Source organism: Triturus cristatus, chromosome 3_2, assembly GCF_964204655.1.
Source record: "Triturus cristatus chromosome 3_2, aTriCri1.1, whole genome shotgun sequence".
Classification (NCBI taxonomy): domain Eukaryota; kingdom Metazoa; phylum Chordata; class Amphibia; order Caudata; family Salamandridae; genus Triturus; species Triturus cristatus.
This window is the reverse complement of record NC_140584.1, coordinates 683,382,399-683,404,316: the sequence shown is the minus strand read 5'-3', so window position 1 is coordinate 683,404,316 and position 21,918 is coordinate 683,382,399. Positions and strand designations below refer to the sequence as shown.

The window sequence follows — 21,918 nt, the reverse complement described above, 5'->3', positions numbered from 1 at the left end:
GACTCTCCCTCCCCTTCTCCCTTCCACCCACTCCCCCTCCCTTCCATTCTCACTATGGTCCTTTCATTCAGACTACCTTTCTTAACCTCTTTCACATAGCACACATACTTATGTTTTATTTTTGTGTCTTGCAGGTTTCCTACGCTGCTTCCACTGGAGTCCAACCCACTTTTTTTTATCATACTGTTCTATTAAAGTTACATTTCTATTTATTTCTGTTTTAATAAAGGTTACTTATTTTTTCAAATAAATAACAGTGTATTGGTCTTCTTTTTCTGACGACACTTGCCTATTGTTTATTGTGAAAATCATCTGTTTATAGGAGATTTTAAGGAGAACATTATTTAATATTAGAGTGCACCTACCAAACATAATCTAACTGACTATTAGACAAATGAACCCTGGGTAATTGTACAACTGCAAGAGTTGTATGAGTGTATCACTTTAACACACCATAAGTACTGCCCGTGTGTTTACAGAACAAATAAGGCACTGCCTAGGACCACCGAGGCTTCAGGGACTGCCGAGGCCCACCCTGCATATTTAAATAAAGACCCGGAGTATGGCGATCCCCGGACTTCAGTTGGCCTCGAACCCCCCGAACAATTAATAAACAATACTCGGGAAGGTGGCGCTCTCCTAGGCTGCAAAACGTCTGTGCCCTTCCGCGCCTAATTTACATGTGACATTAAGATCCCCAGTCCTACAGAGACCCCGCAATATAATAATTGGATTGGCCACGGAACATTACCCAACCACCAGGGGCCTATTTTAAAACAACGGGTGAGACCCCGCTTTTTTTTTTGTTTTGTTCTTTTCTCTTCATTTTTACCATCCGCATCACCACTATTACAGCGATATTAGGTTTTCCTCCTCTCGCTTCAAGTAGTCGAACAAGTATTTACTATCACAGGGTGGAGACCATGCACCACCCACTAATAGCAAACACAAATGTCCAGCGAATGCACACCCCGGGACATTGTATGAGCTGCGCCTGAGAGATCGCCCTCCCTGCTTCCATGATGCATTTGTTAGTATAAACGCATACTAACACTACTTACACACGTGTAGTACAGCGACCAGAATGTAGTGAAGAAGCAGGCGAAGCGCAAAATCTAAAAATATAAATCCTACCAGAAGTCTGATGACATAGTTCAATGAGCCGACAACCCTGGCATGAGTAGAAACAGCTACACGAACAAAACGGGTCTTCAGCACAACGCAAGCAATTTTGAAGTATTGCTGAGTGGTGCCTTCTTTTTGCCTTCTCCCAATCGTCGCAAAATTTATGTAGTGAAGAGGCAGACAACAGTGAATCCAATAAGTAGATTTATTACAAGAAAACAAGACACCTGAAACAACCACCAAAAGGAGCAGATAGCAAAGCAACCGTCTAATGCAGCACCGTGTACAAACTCCGCAAGGTTCCCCTCATGACAGCCCTACATTCTAACATTACATACTGAGGGCCGTATTATCAAGGAACGGCGTTAAAATTATCGTCGCTTTAGCGGCAGGAAACTAACGCTAAAACGGCGATAATGGGCTTGATAATATGCCGTGGAGAATTCCAATAGAAGCACATGTTCTCGTGTTAACATGGGCTTCTATTGGAATTCTCTACGGAATATTATCAAGCCCATTATCGCCGTTGTAGCGGCAGTTTTCTGCCGCTGAAGCGGCGATAATTTTAACGCCGTTCCTTGATAATATGCCTGTTAGATTCTAGTAGAATTACATACTAACATTCTACTATGACTTACAATGGAATACTACACAGAGCACATGACTTTACAGCAATGAGCTCATAGTTTCATCCACGAGTCTTGACACCGGTAGGGGTAAGACTTTCGCTTCCCACTCCCTATATTGTATAAACATAAACTAACACTTCTTCCACAAGTATCCTACACCGCCCATCACTTTAGAGCAATCAGCTCGGTTTCATCCCCAAGTCTTCACATTGGTAGGCGTAACTACTTCGCTTCCCGCTTCCGGTATACTATCAACACACAGTAGCGGTCAGTAGTTCGCTTCCCACTCCCTGTATGGTATAAACGCCTACTAACGCTACTTGCACACGTATGCTACAAACACCAGACCACATCACTTTACAGGAATGACCTCACGGTTTAGACTCTCGGTTTCATACCCGAGTGTAGCACCATATCGTATCACCACTATGCCACTCTGAGCAACACCGCACTTTCAGACCGTTAACAGTGATAACTACCTACTGGCGACTGCCAGTAGGTAATCAAGAACAAATTACAATAGTTCCTTGATTCTTTTAGCTTTCAAAAATTCTCTCTATTACTGTCTTTCTACTTTTCCATATAAATTGTTTTTTTAATATTCAAGTAAACATCGTAGTCAGAAATGCAACGTATTCTATCAACACACTTTCTAGAACATTCTACAACACATGGAGGTTAAAAGTTCATCAATTTTTTTAAACCTAACGATATTTTTTTGCAACATTTTCTCGAACATTTAACGGCACGTGCAGGTTAAAAGTTCACGATTGTTTTAAGTTCGAACAGTGCCTTCCAAATGCAAGTAGCAGGTGTGGTTTAGTTGAACAAATATTATCCTATAATATGTACTATAATATGTACGTGCAAACTGCTTTTTCTTAACCAATCACAAACATACTTTTCTACAAAACGAATGTGCACCCTACTTTTAAAAAACAATGCTTTTCATCTCCCAATCAGGTACCGTTTTGTATGCGAAAAGAAACTAGTTCCCCATCTTTAAACATATCTCTTATTCTACGAAGGAACTACATGAGCTACAGACATCTTTCCATACCTTCCAGCCATACCTTCAAAATGCTAGTGTGGATCGTAGGACATAGCTATGTTTTCTGGTGCAAGAGGTATGCAGAACAGAGACGTATTGACTTAGAGCTAGGTTTACAAAATGTGGACATTAAATGGTTTGGACAGAGAGGATTGAAGTGGCACCAATTGTTGCCTTTGGTTAAAACCTGTTTGCATCTCCAACACCCTGACCTCATGCTTGTGCACTGTGGTGGAAACGACCTAGGCACATTGACTGGGGTAGATTTGGAAATGCTTATGAAGGACACCTTTGGACAATTGATGTTACTTTTGCCTCAAACTGTCTTTGTATATTCCAATATATGCCAAAGACAGAAGTGGAAATGGTCCAAACAATTTTGTCCTCAGATTGAAAAATCTCGGAAAAAAGTCAACAAAGCTGTCTCTTCATACCTCAGAGACCACAAAATGGGGTCCATATACAACAACAACATACGTTTTGTATGGCAGATATATACAGAAGTGATGGAGTACACTTCACAGATCAGGGAAACCAAGTTTCCCTGAATAACTTGAAGCTGTGCATCCGCACTTATATGTAGCTCTAACTAATGAACACAAGGGCTCTTTTTAGAGCCACCCTATACCTTACAACTTAGGCCCCCTATTTTAGGGCCATATAACGCCATTTCCCGCACCATCACCAAAATGTATTCTCCACACAGCTGTGGCGCAGCGGCCAGACCATCTCACTTTGCAGCACAGACCTCTCGCTTTGATCCTCAGCTCTACTCACCCGTAGGGGTGAGTAGTTTGCGCTCCACAAATACCATATTGATTTACCTTCGCACTCCCTATACAACACCACCTAAGCACCATACACAAGCTACAATGTTCTAAACAAAAGTTCATTCAAGTACCTATAACTACATGCTGACACTACTTGCTTAGATGTGGCACAGCGGCCAGAGCACATGACTTCACAGCATATGACACACAGTTTGGGCTCACGCTTTAATCGCCGACTCCGGCAGCAGCTCAGCTTAGCAACATGAGACTCTAGACAATACCTCACATGTATTCCGTACCCCAGGACTTTCATATCAGTATGGGTGAGTAGTTCATCCTAGTAGTTATAAACACATCCGGACACTACTTCTACAACTGTAGTGCAGCGGCCACGGCACATGACTTCACAGCATAAGACACACAATTTGGGCTCACGCTTTAATCCCCGAGTCCCGCACCAGCTCACCTTACCCGCATCAGACTCTACCCAATACCTCACTTAATTTCCATAGCCCACCACTTACACACCGGTAGGGGTAAATACTTTGCTTTGCACCCCCTCTATAGCACACCCTAAACACCCCACAGAGGTTACAGTGCTCCTACCCTCTTATTTCCCACTTTCCCCCCCTTTTTTCACCTTATTCGCTTCAACGGAATCACAAAATGGCATCCAACACTTCCTAGTTGCAACCGCTTGCACCGCTCGCAGGCAATCAGAAACAAGCTCGTGCTCGTAAAGCCTCAGCCAATCAGATGCCAGAATTCCCAAATATCGATATCTGTACATTTCGATATTTCTCAAAAACTACTGAACAAATTTACACCAAATAAACAAAAGCGTGCTTTCTAGACCAAGACCCTTCTCCCTGCCAAATTTGAGGTAATTCCGTTCACCCGTTCGACCTGTAGCCTTATCTAAAGTTTCCTATGGAAATTAACATGGAGAAAACACGTTTTGGGAACCCCCCTTTTTTCTCGGCCCCCCCCTTGACGAATCACCCCCAATCTTTCAACATAGGAGCTGATCTCAACAAAGAATTAGTTTTGAAAATTTCGCAAAGATTCGTCAATCAGCGCCAAAGTTATTGCGAATAGAATGTTGCCATTTTCCTATAGTAACTAGGTCCTAACTATAACTACCTACTGGCGACCGCCAGTAGGTAATATATTATATATATATATATATATATATATATAGACATATATATATCTATATCTATATCTATGTATCTATCTATCTATCTATCTATATCTATATATATATATATTCACTGAAAAAACCATAGGTTTCACACACGTTATAGTTAGGAATTAGCATTTAAAAAACCTTGCAAATTCACTGAAAAAACCATAGGTTTCACACAAGTTATAGTTAGCGGACATTTTACTGATAAAAAACCATTGAAATTCCACGTTATAGTTAGTGCAGGCAACTATAACTCACGCGACCGCAATCCTCTGCTGATGCTAATACTGTGTTTAGACACTTATTTGCCCATGTCTTCTTCCATTAAATTTTAGCTATACATATATTACAAATATTTTTTTTTCATAAAGACACATATGTCATCAGCAGAGGATTGCGGTCGCGTGAGTTATAGTTGCCTGCACTAACTATAACGTGGAATTTCAATGGTTTTTTATCAGTAAAATGTCCGCTAACTATAACTTGTGTGAAACCTATGGTTTTTTCAGTCAATTTGCAAGGTTTTTTAAATGCTAATTCCTAACTATAACGTGTGTGAAACCTATGGTTTTTTCAGTGAATTTGTACGGTTTTTTAAATGCTAAGTTACTTTACGCCGTTCGTGGCGTGCGCGCCCACTTTACGCAGTTCGTTCCGTGCGCGCATGGTGCGCTTCGCGCACCGCGCGCCCACTTTACGCAGTTAGTGCCGTGCACGCACGGTGGGCACGCGGTGCGCTATGCGCACCGCATGCCCACGTTACGCTAAATGGGCCATGTACGCACGATGCGCTTCGCGCACCGTCCGCACACGGAGGCCGTATTAGGCACATCGTTGTTAATGGTTATCTACAGATTGTCTTTAAAAAAAATATATGCCATGCACCTTTTGCACACGGGGTGAGGAAAACTTGGATATTGTTTTATTTTTTTATTTTTTTTTACCGTACGCGTACGGTAAGCGTAATCGGCGATTTTTCGAAAATAAAAAAATTTAAATTTTTTGCCTTTTGGGTTCTTTGGGGACACCATAACAATGACTGGGTGGTTGGGAGCTGTCTATCAAGCCGCTTTTACTGTTTTCGGACTTTGTTTTTCCTCCACTCCCTTCAGAGTGCGAGAGAGAAAATGGCGGCCGACACTTCCTGGTTTCGACCGATTCGAATGTTTACTAAGATCTAACAGCCAATCAGAATCGCGCTCGCGCACGTCACCGTACGCGTACGGTAAGCTTACCGTAAGCGCACGGTAAGCGCACCGTAAGCTGGCTCAGATATATATATTGATTTAAATGCTATTTTCTCAGGAACTACTGAACAGATTTACACCAGACCTATAAAAGGCACTTCCTTGACCTGAGGACTACCTCTCTGCCAAATTTCAAGTAACTCTGTTCAGCCGTTCGGGCTGTAGCTGTGTCTAAAGGTCCTATGGAAAAATGCATGGGAAAAACGCGTTTTGGGACCCCCCTTTTTTCTCAGCCCCCGCTTGACGAATCCGCCCGAGACTTTCAGGGTAGGAGCGGAGCGTAGCGCCCCTCCTATTTTGAATTCGTCGACCGGCGCCAAAGTTATTCCAAATAGAATGTTGCGGATTTCCTATGGAAACGCGGTCCTAACTATGCCAGTAGATAATATATATATATATATATATACGCGTTTTCCCCATGCATTTTTCCATAGGACCTTTAGTCCGAGCTACAGCCCGAACGGCTGAACAGAATTACTTGAAATTTGGCAGAGAGGTAGCCCTCAGGTCAGGGATGTGCCTTTTGAAGGTCTCGTGTATAGGCGCGCTCCGAGCGCGTACCGTAAGCTTACCGTACGCGCACGCCGCCGTGCGCGAGCGCGATTCTGATTGGTTGTTAGATCTTAGTAAACATTCGAATCGGTCGAAACCAGGAAGTGTCGGCCGCCATTTTGTCTCTCGCACTCTGAGGGGGTGAAAAACAAAGGTGGAGAACGTGAAAAGGGGGCAGGGTGGACAGTTCCTGACCCCCTAGCCTTTGTCAGGGGGTCCCAGAAGGACCCCCAAGGGCAAAAATTATTTGTAATTTTTTTTCGAAAAATCGCGGAATGCGCGTAGCGTACGCGCACGGCATAAACCGAAAAATTACGCGAACTTCGCGTACCGATTCCGCGACTACGCGTACACGTTATAGTTAGGAATTCGCATTTAAAAAACCTTGCAAATTCACTTAAAAAACCATAGGTTTCACACATGTTATAGTTAGCTGGACATTTCACTCGTGAAAAACCATTGAAATTCCCCCGTTATAGTTAGTGCAGGCAACTATAACTCACGCGACCGCAATCCTCTGCTGATGACGTCAGATATTACATCACTGATGACATATGTGTCTTTCTGAAAAAAGAATATTTGTAATATATGTATAGCTAAAAATTAATGGAAGAAGACATGGGTAAATAAGTGTCTAAATACAGTGATGTAATATCTGACGTCATCAGCAGAGGATTGCGGTCGCGTGAGTTATAGTTGCCTGCACTAACTATAACGGGGGAATTTCAATGGTTTTTCACGAGTGAAATGTCCAGCTAATTATAACATGTGTGAAACCTATGGTTTTTTAAGTGAATTTGCAAGGTTTTTTTTTTTTTTTTTTTTTTAAAACCTTTATTTGTGCATAGTAAAAGAACAAATACGGGCCTACAACCATCAGGCCGGCCACAATACGGTTGAGCACAGAGACAAACAATACATCCCCTGTGCGTCAAGGTCAAGATTAGCAACGATTCAGGATTCATACACTGGAGGGATCCTTGACACCGGGGGAAGGAGAAGTGAAGGTTAATTTTAAGGTTTTCAAAAAAAAATTTATCGGGAAAAAAGTCAGTAAAGGATAGAAACAAGGAGATTCGAGTCCGCAAGTCGGCTTCATACACTGGAGAGCAGCAGCATCATTAAAACAGCCATAGAAAATCTCATACAGTAAGGCGATGCCATTAGATAACAGGATCATCACAGTAGTAAATACGCACCCCCTAAAAGCCGCCCCCACTCAATCCACCCCACACCCGGACCCCGAATCGAAACAAGTATAGCGCAGAGACATGAAAGAAAGAGGCCCATAGAACTAAAAAAGAAACAGTAAATTACCCCCCCACCCTACACCAATGCGGAGGCTATGGCCTACCCCCCCCCCCAGCATAGTGCCTGTCGCCCAATGAACCCGAAATATAGACGAGAGAGAAAGTAGGAATAGAGTAAAGAAACTAAGAGAAGAAAGAAGAAAGGAGGCGGGGAGGAGCCCACGTATCCTCAGGAGCGCCCGACACCACCGGCCAACCAAGCCTCCACACACTGAAACCCCACTACACCCAAAGGCGGTCGTGGGAAGATAGCATGTAACACCACGGAAATGAAGGCAGACAAATCGCGACGAGTGCGCACAACATAAGTAGACAATTCCAGTCCCAGTCCAGCCCGGCCGTGAAGCCATGATGATAGAAAGTAATCTAGCCCTGGCCCGATCGCGGGCGTACGATTAGACCCGCCCCCTCGTGAATGCCCCGCATCCCGAACAGACAAAGACAATATGGCCACTTGGGAGAAGATGGAGAAGTAGAGTCACAAAATGGCCGCCGATCATCTATTGAGGTCCCCTTGCACACCATATAAAATCCAGACCTGGCTTGTAAAGTACATGAGTTCCACATAAAAGGAGTCGTAGGCCACCGTGAACAGTTCCTCGAGGTCGCCAGGTGTAGTTCAGCTGGAAACTCCTGCGGCCACGGTGAGGCAGGCAACAACAAAGCAGGCAGCAATGACCGGGGAAACAAAGTATCTGCCATTGAGCAGGAGAGCGATTGATCCTGAGCGCCGGGAAAGCCAAATGCAGACACCAGTGTAGCACCGTTATACCCAGTCGTTGCTTCCCCGCAGGAGGACCACAGCACTGGCAGACTCACGTCTTGTTGATCACAAACGGGGCGCTCACGGCCCGCAGCAGACAGTGTAGAGTCGAACCGCTCACTCAGCGTTTGCAAGCCGACACACAATTGCAGACGAAAGTCCCGCAGGGCAGCCAGAACGGAGCCGTATGTCAGCGGAAGCTGCGTCCCCCCAACGGCAGCAATCCGGGACGGCACTGGGGAGCTGGAGTCTGGTAGAGGGAGGGCGAAGCGGGCAGCGGGCGAGACCGGAGCATCACCCCCCAGCAGCGAGCAGGCAATCAGCGCCATGTTTTACCGTTGAACGGTACCGTGGCCAGGGGGGGGATCGTGACAAGGAGGCAATTCCCAACAGGTCTGCGCCGCAACAGGTGAAAGCCAGCAGTCTCTTCCCCTCCCTCAGGCTCTCTTTGCAGCCGACTAGACCATAGAAGAAGGGGGTCTGCAGCCTTCTACAGCGTGGTCCACAGAGCGGGGTAGGAGACCCGCCACACCGGGGCTTACCCTCTGGCTCCAGCCCATCAGATGCAGGGTACAGGAGGTGTCCGGGCGTCTCTCTCCCGGCTCTTCTGGCGACCGTGCGTGGCGTGAGGCGGGATCGGGACCTCGGGCTCAGATTTGCACCAGCGGGTCCGGTGACTGCAACGATTCCAGGGGGCCGGCCGAGGCCACAGTAGAGCAAGGGTCCAGGGCGGGGAACAAAGGCACCAAAAACTCCGGCATCCGGGCGGGCTAAGACTTCGGGAAAGCGGCGGCGCAGTCAGCGCGTCGTCGCACGCGTTGCACCTCGAAAATCGGCAAGGATAGGAATCAGGATGATAGTCCGAGGCCAAGGGCCGACGGAGCCGGGCGCTCAAGCGACTGCTCCGGTCGCCATCTTGGCTCCTCCCCCTGCAAGGTTTTTTAAATGCTAATTCCTAACTATAACGTGTGTGAAACCTATGGTTTTTTCAGTGAATATATATATATATATATCTATATATATATATTCAAATTCAAATTCAAATAGACTTTATTCGGATTTCACAAACCATCCATAAAAGCACATAAACAAACATTTTAAAATACACATCAAAAACTACAATTTTGGGCCGTCAGACATTACATATAAGAATATAATTTATAAAAAGACAGCAATGAAAACACAAAAACCTACTAACTGGGCTGTGCAAAATAAGCCATCGTACAACAGTAAATGAGGTTTATACTTAGAAAGTTGGCTTATAAATTTGTAATAATAAAGCTGAATAATGTATTAAATTCCGACAAGACATGTTTTAAAGTGCAAAGTGAATGTTTAAACAGAGCTAATCAATTTTCAACGACCTGCGTGAGCATACAATGGCTTTAAGAAAGCTACTAACTCTAAAAATTAATTCATCAGATCCTAGCATTAAAAAGTGTCTATAGGCAAGGTTGTGGCTAAGCAAATCATATTTCTTACAGTATGGTATTAGATAATGTCTTGTGAATTTCATATAAAATCCACAGCCGAAGATAAAATGGGGCATACTCTGGGTTCCACCGTGGTCACAAGGACAATGTAGTTTTTCCAAATTTTTAATATAACCCAGTGGAAAGCAGATGAGATTTATAATGCTCCTGTCCCTGAATCTAAATAATAAACATCTGGTCCATCTGCCCAGTTTTTTACATAAATAAGGCTGGGGGGACATCGGGGATTCAATATGAGATTCCTGGATTGATAAATAGTCGACTGTGGATTGTTTCACAAAAACTGCTCTTTCCCTTTCATTCTGGTAATGTTGATAGAGTGCTCTTCTCACCAAATTTTTATGAGAGGCGTCAATCCTATCCGGATATGTGAACAGGTAACCGTAATTGACGCTCTTAAGGCTGCTCTCTACCGCATTAATCCATGGGATTAGGGCTACATTATCACTTTTCAGACAGTCTAAAATAATCTCACGAGTCAATGAAGCTGCCGAGTTTTGCCATATCCTTAGCCAAAATAATGCAGGTCTCGCTCTAATAAAATCCTCAACATATTTTAATTTTAATTCATTGTGACAAACAAAGGTCGGTGCACTAATAACTCCCCCCAGGATTTTTCGACAGAATCTGTTCTCTTCGCTCTGTATTGGTTTACAGTTTGAAAACCCCCAAACTTCTGCACCATATGTGCCAGTTGGGAGACATTGGGTTCGATAAATTTGTAATAGGCTAAGAACCACATCTGCCTGGCGCGGTTGGCGTAGGGAGGTGATAGAATTAATCGATTTTGAGAGTTTATTTCTCCCCATCGCCACGTGTGGTTGCCACGAACCACTATTAGAGAATAAGAGACCCAGATAGGGGAAAGTGCATGTGCTTTTTAGGATGTTTGGACCTATCACAATCTTTGGGATTTTATAATTTTTAGGGCCGCAAGTCATGATAAACGATTTGTTAAAGTTAGTGCACAGCCCAAGATCGGACATATAATTAACGAATCCCGTTATTAAAATACGCAGAGCATTCGGAGTGCGGCCCATAAGGACCGCATCATCAGCGTAGAGTAACGCCGGGATAGGTTTCTTATTGATAATTGGAACGTCCTTTGTCAAATTGCACAGGGAATGAGTTAATTCATTGATGTATAAGATAAAAAGAAAGGGGGCCAAGACACAGCCCTGTCTTACCCCCTTGCCAATTAAAATCTCATTTGAAACCTCACCATCATTATTTAAACGGACTCGGGCTTTCAAGTTACGATGAAGATTGGCCAGAAAGTGAACTAGGGGTTCGTCTAAACCATAATTTAAAAGAATGGACCACAAGCGAGAGCGATTAACGAAATCAAACGCTGAACTTAGGTCCATGAAGCGAAAATACAGAGGAGATCGTTTAGCTCTCGTGTATTTGGCCATTATGAGGTTAAGGTTTAGACATTGTTCCACCGTCCCAAGCTTGCTCCGAAAGCCAAGCTGGCAACGGTGGATAATGGAGTTTTCGTCTGCCCAGGTGCTTATTTTGTCAAACAAGACACTACCAAGGACCTTCAGGGTGTTGTCGATCAAAGATATTGGACGATAACACCCCGGGTCCATCCTATTTCCCTTTTTAAAAATAGGCACAATGGTACTACAAGACCATGTGGGAGGGATAGATTCCTTACCTAAATTATTAAAAAGATTACAAAGTAGGGGGGCCCAGAACCATGTATTTGATTTTATCTGGTCGATGGACAGACCATCCGGGCCGGGGGCCTTGTTGCCAGCACTATTTGCGATGGCTTCCTCCACCTCCTCTAGTGTAATGACTACGGTATCATCTGGGAAAGTGTCCTCAGAAGAATTCCCAGCTGTAGCATAGAGCTTAGAAAAATGGCTGACCCATGAATCACCTGTGATATTACAATTTATCGGGGTGATGTTACTACCCAGGGCTCTCAAACTTTTTACTTCTTTCCAGAAGCCGGTGGTGTCTTTTAGGGCAGTTGTTTTGGTGAGATTATCCCAATGGTTTATTAGGAGCTCTTCAGTTCTGGTTTTTAAAACCTGTTTATATTTAAAACGTAATGAACTGACAAGGGAAATATCTCGGGGTTTAGCTTCAAGAGCTTTCCTAAGTTCTCTATTAGTCCTGGAACAATTGGTATCAAACCATCTTTGAGTGTTTGTATTATGTTCTATTACCGGTCTGGAAATAGCCCTTTTTATTTCTGCACATAGATCACAAAAGGATCTAGTAATATCAGGGCCACCAAATGTTAGGCAGTTGGAAATCAACAGGGGATTATTCTTAATTACATTGGTCAAGATCTCTCGATTATTAATCCCTCTCCAGATGATTCTTAGTCTATCAGTGGATACATTAATATTTTGAACTCCGACCTCACATAGACCTACAGGCTTTTTAATAGATTTAAGATGAATTACTAATGGTAGATGGTCACTGTATGGGCTACTGACAACCTTAGATTTAATTAACACTTCACTAAGGGGGGGAAGAGGTAAACATATAATCAATCGTGGTTGAAGAACCACGACCAATATACGTGGGGGCCGGTACCTTTCCCTCATCAATTCCAAAATGGCCCATGACATCATCTAGATCTCTACTTTGTAAAAGATCCAATAATTCCGAGCCTCGTCTACAGGGCGGAGATGTAGTATAAATATGAGCATTAAAGTCTCCGCCAACACAAATACCATCGAATAACCCGTATTTTTCACCATCCACAACATCATCGATAAACTTAAACAGTTCTAAAAAGGTGGGGTTAGGATGGTTGACAAAATCATTATTATAGAAATTTATAAAACAAATCTTTAACCTTGCAACATATTTAACGGCTACCAGATTTTTACTAACCACATTTAGAGGTTCAATTTTCGTATCCTTAGAAATTTTTGCCCAGATAGATAGACCGCCACTTGGACGTCCCAAAGCAGGGGTTGGTACAATAAGATTGTGGCAAAAGAAACCCTCCAACAATTGGGTAGATGTACACCATGTTTCCTGTAACATTACCACATCAAAGTTACTTATCCAGGTAACCCATTCTTTGATTTTCATCTTACCTGGAAGCCCTGCAATATTCCAACTAATGAAGCTTAGGGTGTCAGTTGATGGACTAATGGTAAAGGAAGTAGGAATAATGGGACAGTCTGAACAAGCTACATGTGGTTGGACTAATCTATCTGGACAAGATTTATTGATGCGTATAGAGTTGACCGTATCCATAGGCACTGTACTAACAACCTTATCCACTGTAATGGGAGGTGTTGATGGTTGTCAGTCTAAACTTTCTAAGTCCGATAAGGCGGAGAATCTATTAGCTATAGGGATGGTGTAAGAGGCTGTCTGAATTGGTCTGTGGGGGGGCCTATAAAAATAGCCCAAAGGGTGAAGGCTTATTGTAGTGGATGTACTGGCATAGATGTTACGTGTGTCCATAAAATATTTCACAAAGTTCGGATGTCTAAAGTTAATCACTATACAATCCCCGCTAATATTTTTCTGTTGTGGCCCCACCCAACTTACCCTACGAGTTAGTATGATTTCATTTGATATGTTCCATCTTGCCCCTTTATGTTTTGTCAGCCAATTAATGCATTTATTATGTAGTTGTACCCATGACTCACTTTGGCCTTCTTTTAGAGCAGGTACGCCAGCTAACACTAAAACATATGGGCAAGATTCTGGGGGTAAGTTGAGGAACTGCCCTAAATTATTAGCAGATCTGTTTCTTACTAATGGGCCTCCGCCAGTACTTATGTCATCCAGAGTAATACCTATCCTATCTGTTCGGGAGGCTAGCGGGGTCTTGGCATCCGGGATAGAGGTACCAGTTACTGTTCCTTCTAGACCAGGGGGGTCATGATCAGGGCCCGTGGACAATGTAGGTAAAATGTTAGCAGAGGTACTGTTAGGTGACACAATTTTATCAACAGTAAGGCCTTGCATATTTACACGGCTGGAATCAATGGCGACATTCTGATTCCCCTCCCTTAGATCCTTACATAAAGTTTCTAATTTACTCATAATTTTATCACCTCGAACAACGTCTAAGCTAATAGATCCTTTCCTTTTTATTTCCTCTTTTTTAACAAGGTTTTCGATTTTGTCCAGTCTCTTAAAAACAGTATTAAATTGTTTGACTATTTGAATTTGAACTTGTTTAAAAATAGTATCAACAATTGTTTCTATCAGGTTGCCATTGAATTTGAGTAAAGAGTTTTGATCGGTGGCCTCAGTCTGGGTACTGACTGTATTAACGCTACTCTCCTTGGATGACATAGAGACTCTACAAATACTTTTGTCCGCAGTTGGAGACTCTAATCTTTGTGTGAGAGTAGTAGGTCTCTCGGGTCCTTCATCCAAAGGAGATGAGGAGAGTAGTGAGTCCTCAATGGCACTTGATGTTACTATTTCACAATCTTTGGCTTTATCTTTGTTCCACAAACTCTGTGGCGTTGGTTGATTTCTGCATCGACCTAGTTGTTTCCTTTTATTTACTATACATTTCACTGGGCCTCTCTTACGTTTCTCTCTTACAGGTTTGTTGGAGCGTGGCGTTTTGTCTAGTGCTGGCTCCGCCTGACAGTCTGTTACAACAATAGTCCGCAAACTTGATTTTCCAGTGGTCATACTTAGAGTGTCCACGTTACTATTTGTTTTAACAACTGTTACTATGGGGGAGAGGGGGAGGTCCGGGTTGGATACAGCCTTAGGTGATTGTGAACATGGCACAGTAGTAGTAGTGGTGGGGAATCCAAAAGACATTCTACGTTCAGTGTCAGCGATCTCATTTGTGACCATAGTGAGAGCATTAGCCAACAGTGCATCTATTGATGTGGACGAATCGACAGGGGCGGCAGTAACAGTGCATGTAGTTTTCGTGGTACGTTTACCCATGCTTAGAGTAGTTACCTGTTTCGTATGTGGACTCAAGGGGGATGGCCCAGCCCGGCCTCTTCCGTCCACTGAGGGCCACAGAGGGCCCGCCCTTTGCCCGGGCTTAGCCCGGCGCAGTCCCGCGCGCGTCCCGCGAAGCGGGTCTCTCTGCGGTTTATGGCGCCTCCTGGCGCTTGCACCGCGTCAGCTGGACGCGCCGCCGCTGAGGCTGCCGGGAGTTGCAGTCCCGGGGCGGCGACGCGGAGGATGGTGCTTGGTGTTGTCCCCGCTAGACTCTTGGCGGTGGCGGCGTTAGTGCGTCGGCAATGGCGTGGCTCTCAGGTTAGTACTCGCTCTGGCAACTATATATATTTTTTTTTTCACAAGCAGCCTCCGATCACAGGAGCCCTCAACCCTACAGGGCGGCCTCGTAACAATGGGCACGGAGACGCCCATCAATTAACCTCAAAGAACAACAGCGAGGCCCATTGTCGGAGTGAAAGGCGTTTAATCACAGGTAAGGTAGCGCTGAATATTCCCCATAATCCTTACGCGTTTCAGCAGTATGCCTTGGTCACAGGAGGAGAAACAAACAATGTCCCATGCGTGAATGCGCACCTTTTAAAACTCAAAAAGTCACGTGACTGGCATTTTAGAATACAGTTCCCACAATGCCTCACACTTATAGTAATGTTTCACAACTGGAATCATAATGGTTCCTAGATTAACTTGAGTTACAAAGTTCGTTTAAACAGTGAAGGCAAAGTTAACTTAGCTTTTAGTTCTCAGTCAGGTGATCGTTATTCCCTTCGCAGATGCTTAATGTTTCCAGTAGCCTGTGACAATGCCTTGCTCCGGCACGATCAAAACGGGGAATTTCTCATTCTGAAACACTTTCTTTTCACTGAGTTCCTCATTCTGAATCCCTTCCTTTTTCGCTGCAACTTTGCTATGTTAGCATTCCCTGGTTAGGTATGCAGCGTCAAGTGGGTCATGCTCCAGATTCAAATTTTCACAAGCAGCCTCCGATCACAGGAGCCCTCAACCCTACAGGGCGGCCTCGTAACAATGGGCACGGAGACGCCCATCAATTAACCTATATATATATACTGGACTCTTGACACACACTTATAATGTTCTCGCAAACATCAGAAAAAAAATTTCCTTCAACTATAGGCAATTGATACAACATTTTTTTGCCTCCATGGTTCACCTGCCCCTGTCTCCACTTGACGGATGCGAGCACCCGAACAGTAAAGACTTGCATCTAGTTTAAACAAAAAATCTGGACTGAACAGAAAATTGCTTGACCCTTCCACACTTCCAGCCATCATACTAATTGCTCTCTTGTTTCTCCAGACAAACTTACCTGATCTTCTAACCACAGATCTTTCATGAAACTGCTTTTCTTTTATGTTTACATTTTGTCTAATTAATAAAAATTACAATTGGCACAATAAAAATCCATATTTTCAATAAAATCATTCACAAGAACATTGGCTAAAGTCAAATTAGAGTGAAAACATGCTAAGAGAACCTATCTTATTATTTCCTTCAGTGACATATTAAAGGTAAATTATATAAACACTTCATATGATCACTATTATTAAAGGGTCTATACAACATAACACTAACTGGCTAGAATATAGCCCATTTCTTAAAACATTGGTTTACCGTACTTAGATTCCTTACCAGACAGCTTAAAGGAAACATTTAAGCAAATATAGAAATAACTGTCTGGTTTCAAGTTCTGAAAAGTCCTGTAATGCAATGGACCAAGAAATATTGCCTGAACTGCTGAAGCAAAAATACTTCACTTAAGCCAACATCACTAATAAGACCACATCCTTGCCCAACATACTTTTCGGTTCTGATTTGATCATCATCACCTTTCGCCCCATAAGAATCAAAACCATTCTCAGTGTATTCAACTGGCACTCTTAAAAACTCCAACACACTGTCTGGCTGCAAAAACGTTTTCTTTTGATTTATGACAAACCCTCGTTTCTCCCGCAAATCTCTCACCAACCTCAAATGATTCTGCAACTGATTTGGGACATGAGCAAGAAATTGTCTAGAAACATGATCATCCGCACAACCCTTTCCCTTATAAAAGCTTCCACTGGTCTAAAAAAAAATACAAACCACAAATGAGCTGAAGCAAATGTAAGGTAAACTAATGTAAATAATGGCCTGCCCATCTCACCCTATTCTGTATATGGGATCGACAAGAAGTTTTCCTTTAGATCCAACTTCACCACCCAATCCCCCTACTACAGTAAGTGCCTTAAGAGACAGATAACTACTATCCTGAAATACCTGTTCTCCACAATCTCATTAGGTCCCATAGATTTAATCACAGAAAGCCAACCTTGAACTTTCTTCTCCACTAAGAAAACAGTACTTGTAAAAGCCCTGTTCTCCTCTGCAGCTAGTTTAATTGTCCCTTCACCTTCATCTGAAGCACTTTAGCATACATCGGGCTCTTCTATAAAAACAATTTCTTACAGCTCTCTCCTTTGTCTTGGTAGTTCTGTAAACTTTTGCTTGTGCCCATTCGCAGTTTCTAAACCCTGCAAATCCCTTGTCAGCCTCATGACGTGTATTTGTAAAGCACACGTTCACCCATGGGTATCTTGGAGCTGAATAACAGATGTTTATTGTTCCCCAACTCAATGGTACTCATTTTATCGACCTCAGACGGATGAAAGGCTGAGTGGACCCGCCGTGATTTGAACCTGTGACCACAAGGTCAAACACAGGCCCCTACATTGGACGCATTAGTCCACTAAGCCACCATCCAACTGCTCTTTAAGAACCCCTGTCTTCCTCCTACCCTTCAGAGGTAAACATCAGTGGAAATCCTAGTGGTGACCATGGAAACAGCGGACTGCTGAGCTCTGCCTCTTGCACTCTTCCTCTACTTGTTCTTCCTTGCTGTGGAAGAACCATGTTGCTGCTTGGAAATATCTGAAGCAATCCCTTTCTTTAGGCTGAAATTGGGACCTTAAAAGGGAAGGGCAGAGAAAATGTCACCTTTGCACAGTCCTTTCAAAAACACTACAGCATCCAAAACCTTTTGGCATAGAGGATGGCGCCAAAATATCTGATCATACAAGATTATGCCTGTACATATGAGACCATATCTATCTGTGCATATGGAACTACACCTTTTTAAATGTGGGCTGGATAGATCATCAGGGTTATACCCGGCAGTCCTAAAATAAACCATAGGTAACTATACACTGCATATGGAAATATAACTAAGAATATGGAGGTATTCTCACAAAATCTGGGCTGCAACAAGATCATCTGGCTATACCGCCATATAGGAGTCTACCCTTTGCACACAGAGCTATACCTATGCATGGGAGCTACATCTAAGTATATAGTATTACAGTGGAGCACATTAAGTTATTATATGAGCAAATGTGGATACCATAAAACTGCAAATGGGGGTGGGGTGCCAGAGCATACAGGGCTATCTATATCTTAATTGGTCTAAACCGAGCATTTTTAAGTTACACCGGAAATATCAGGCTGTGTCTGACCTTATGATGTTGGAACTGCACGTAACTGCTATATATTGGGCATATATTGCCATATCTGACATATAAGGCTTTACCTGTGTGCTATAACTTGCACATGCAGACAGGTCTATAAGTTACATGAACAAATGAACTAAAACGGTGTATTAAGCAGCTTCACTGGGCAAATGATGCTTAAGCTGAACATTACAAATCTGCACTAGGCAAACACGATTATATCTGTGCGCATGAGTCGGTAGTGGGCATATACAGCACATGTGGCCATGGACTGCGAGTAGTACATTTAATACTTGTCAGCAGACCATATTCTGTTCAAGACATGGTAGAAGATCATGTACTGCGTGTACTATGTATCAAGCATGACTGCAACCTATACCTTCTAAAAACTGTGCACAAGTCCAGTTGCAGGCCATGCACTCACCCAAGCCTTGTGCATGCTGTGCAAAGGAATGGCCACAGGTAATATACAAGGGCCTCTATGTTACTGCATGGCAGAAGGAAATGCCCAGTGAAAAACTGCACGCAAAATACTATCACAGGGCATGCCTTGTATGCTATTGGCCATGGCCTGTGTGTGTGATATATAAGGCATTATTACGGGTTGAACCTTGTTTTTGTAGAAAAAGAAAATCATGACCGCAGACCATATCCTGTTTATACTACATCTCAGGAAAGCCCTGTTTATATTACATTTTAGGCCAAGACCTGTATGCAATGTGCTCAATTTATAGTATAACGTCTACTTTTTAGAGTGTAAAACAAAAGACTTGACCCTTATGTAAAGAAAGTGCTCATGAACACTGTATAGGGATAGGGTATGAACAGGACTTGCACACATGCTATTTACAGCTTAAGGCCTTTCCACTTAAGTAAAATACACAGCATGCACATCGGAATGTTAAGGCCTTAGTCCACTATAAAATTGTCCCTGGCAAAGCCCAGTGCACGGCACACACAGAACAGTCATAAGGAATGCCCTTTAAATACAATGCCTTAGCTTATACAGCGCACCTGTGAAGTATGTTTAATCAGTAACATTTGGACAATTCAGGTCCACACCTGGAGGCCTGAATGCTCTGATTTACCAGGCTTAGCACCAGATAAAAAGAAGCATTTGCAATGCAATTGGTCTCGCCTTTGGGACTTTATTAGTGTTTAGCCATGCATTATATTATCCCACATTACTGCGATGGACTGTGTGGCAATGATTATAAGTGTGGCAGTAGATTTGGCATTAAACGTGATATTTGAGCTCTTAGAAGTGGTCTGGAGATTAATACATTAAATTATTGATAAAAATTAATTACATTTATAAAAAGTGGAGCCTACAAAGAGGTTTGTGTACGTTTGTGCAAATTAACATGCATGCTCTGCAGTATTTGAGGTGCACAGGGGAAGAGAAAGGCAGACATTGTTAGAGCAGGGGGGGCGTTGTCTGCAGGACAGGTGTGTAATAGAAAGAGAGGAGCGTACGAAAGACAGGAGGAGAAATACAAGAGAAAGAGTGGGGCAATTAAAGTGAGAGAAAAGACAACATAGGATTGGGGAGAAGCGATGGTTTTTATTGTAGTGAGAGCAGCGCCCACTGCGAGGTTGTTTAGTGCAAGGAACTCAGTGAGAGTACAGTGCAGCTAGGGCAGTTTTCACTGTGATGTAGCTGAAATCAGGACCGGTACCAGTGCAGCTCTCAGAGTGTTGGCAGTGCCCACTGTTGACCCCTGAGATAGCACTGAGAGCAAATAGGTAGGAGGCGGCAGGGCCACGTGAGATAGGTAAGAGGAGCTGTTAGCAGGAGCAGTTACCTGGCGTCCCTGCTTATGAATGGATATGCCCTTGATGCCAGACTTGGACATAGCTGCCAACGTTTCAGATTGCTGCGAGTGACATTTTCATAATTTCAGTGTAATTACGAGTGACATTTCAATGACTATGAGTGACACTTTCTCGAGAGCAAAATCAAGTAATGAAGACATGGGTAACATATAAATAGCAAAAATTACACTCATTTGAACAACAAGAAACTCTAAGAAGAACTTCAAACCGCTGAAAAGCACCAGAAATGGAAGGGCACTACCTGGAGACAGACTGCCGTTATAAGTTAAAGAGGGCAGGCTGGCACTGCAGCTGGTCTGAATATGATCTCATTGATCTGATCATTCATGACGGTGCACTAGCCTAACAAAAGCAAATTTTATAGCATAGAAAGTACAGGTAGGAGATTATACTGTCAACTTGTCTCAGGCACTTACTCATAGCTGCCAAGTTGTCAGACGTTTTATGTGTCAGAGTTTCATGATTTCAGTGTACTTAGAAGTGACATTCAACAAGAACATGTGTAACACTTGAAATTACACTTTTTCGCAAGTCAAACCAAGCAATGAAGTGCATTGACAGAAATAAATATCAGAAATTACACACTGTCAAACAATGAGAAGCTCTAAAAAGATATTGAAACTGCTACAAAATACCTGAAAAGGACTAACCTACTGCCCCTTTCTGAGATGATCATACTGTCATCTGTCAGGGGCTCAGTGCTGCAGAGAATTCTGACATACGTTACACTCAAGTGCTGCCATTTAGCTGTGGTATCAGTGCTGACGCTCACTGTATCGAACAGGCTGGCTAGTTTGACACGTGTGTCAGAGCATCCTTCCTTTCAGCCAGACTGCGCCAACTGGGCCCCCTGGCTCCAACCCTGGCATTGGCAATCAATAATAATGGCATGATAATGCATTACATCACTTTGAACTCCAGGCCGCGAGCGGACCAATTTGGTGAGGCCGGCGCGACTTGCTGCAACGTTACAGCTCTGACTAGAACCACCACCCGGCTGATGACAATGAATGGAAATGCCCGGGAATCATAATTCTTCTGGATGGTTGGTCATATATCATCAGCTCTGGGCTCCAACTGCACCTTAACGCGGCTTCTGTGATTCAGACTGCCCCCGCCAAAACTTATTAAAACTTCAGCTGCCGCAGTGTGCATGCTCTGATTGCTGAAACTCGCACTCTTGCAGTGCGCACTCTCTCTGTAGTAACCATTCATTGGCTGGGCACTGACTCCTGATTACATCACATGCCACGGCGCACGTACCTGTCCATTTAAAAATTTAATAGTGGTACATCCTAAGAGCAGCTACTGTGCAAGAACTGAGGCAGCCCCCCAAGCCTGCAGGGACCTGCGTGCACCATAGGTAACCACGCGCTGCCTAAATCCAGTCAATAAAGGTAAACTAGCGCTCCCGGCGACGTGACAGCTGAGGAGCCGCTCAAATGCGTGACTTCGCATTTCAGTGCAGTGATGCAGACCACCGCACTGAATTGTGTTAGTCTAACCCCTGATGCGTGATAC

General features: G+C 43.5%; 1 protein-coding gene across 9 annotated transcripts in view; it reads right to left on the bottom strand.

Moving 5' to 3' along the window:
* TBCCD1 (TBCC domain containing 1) overlaps window positions 1–21,918 on the bottom strand; it is a 281,536-nt gene that overhangs the window by 228,398 nt on the left and 31,220 nt on the right. The gene's annotated exons all lie outside the window — the stretch shown is intronic.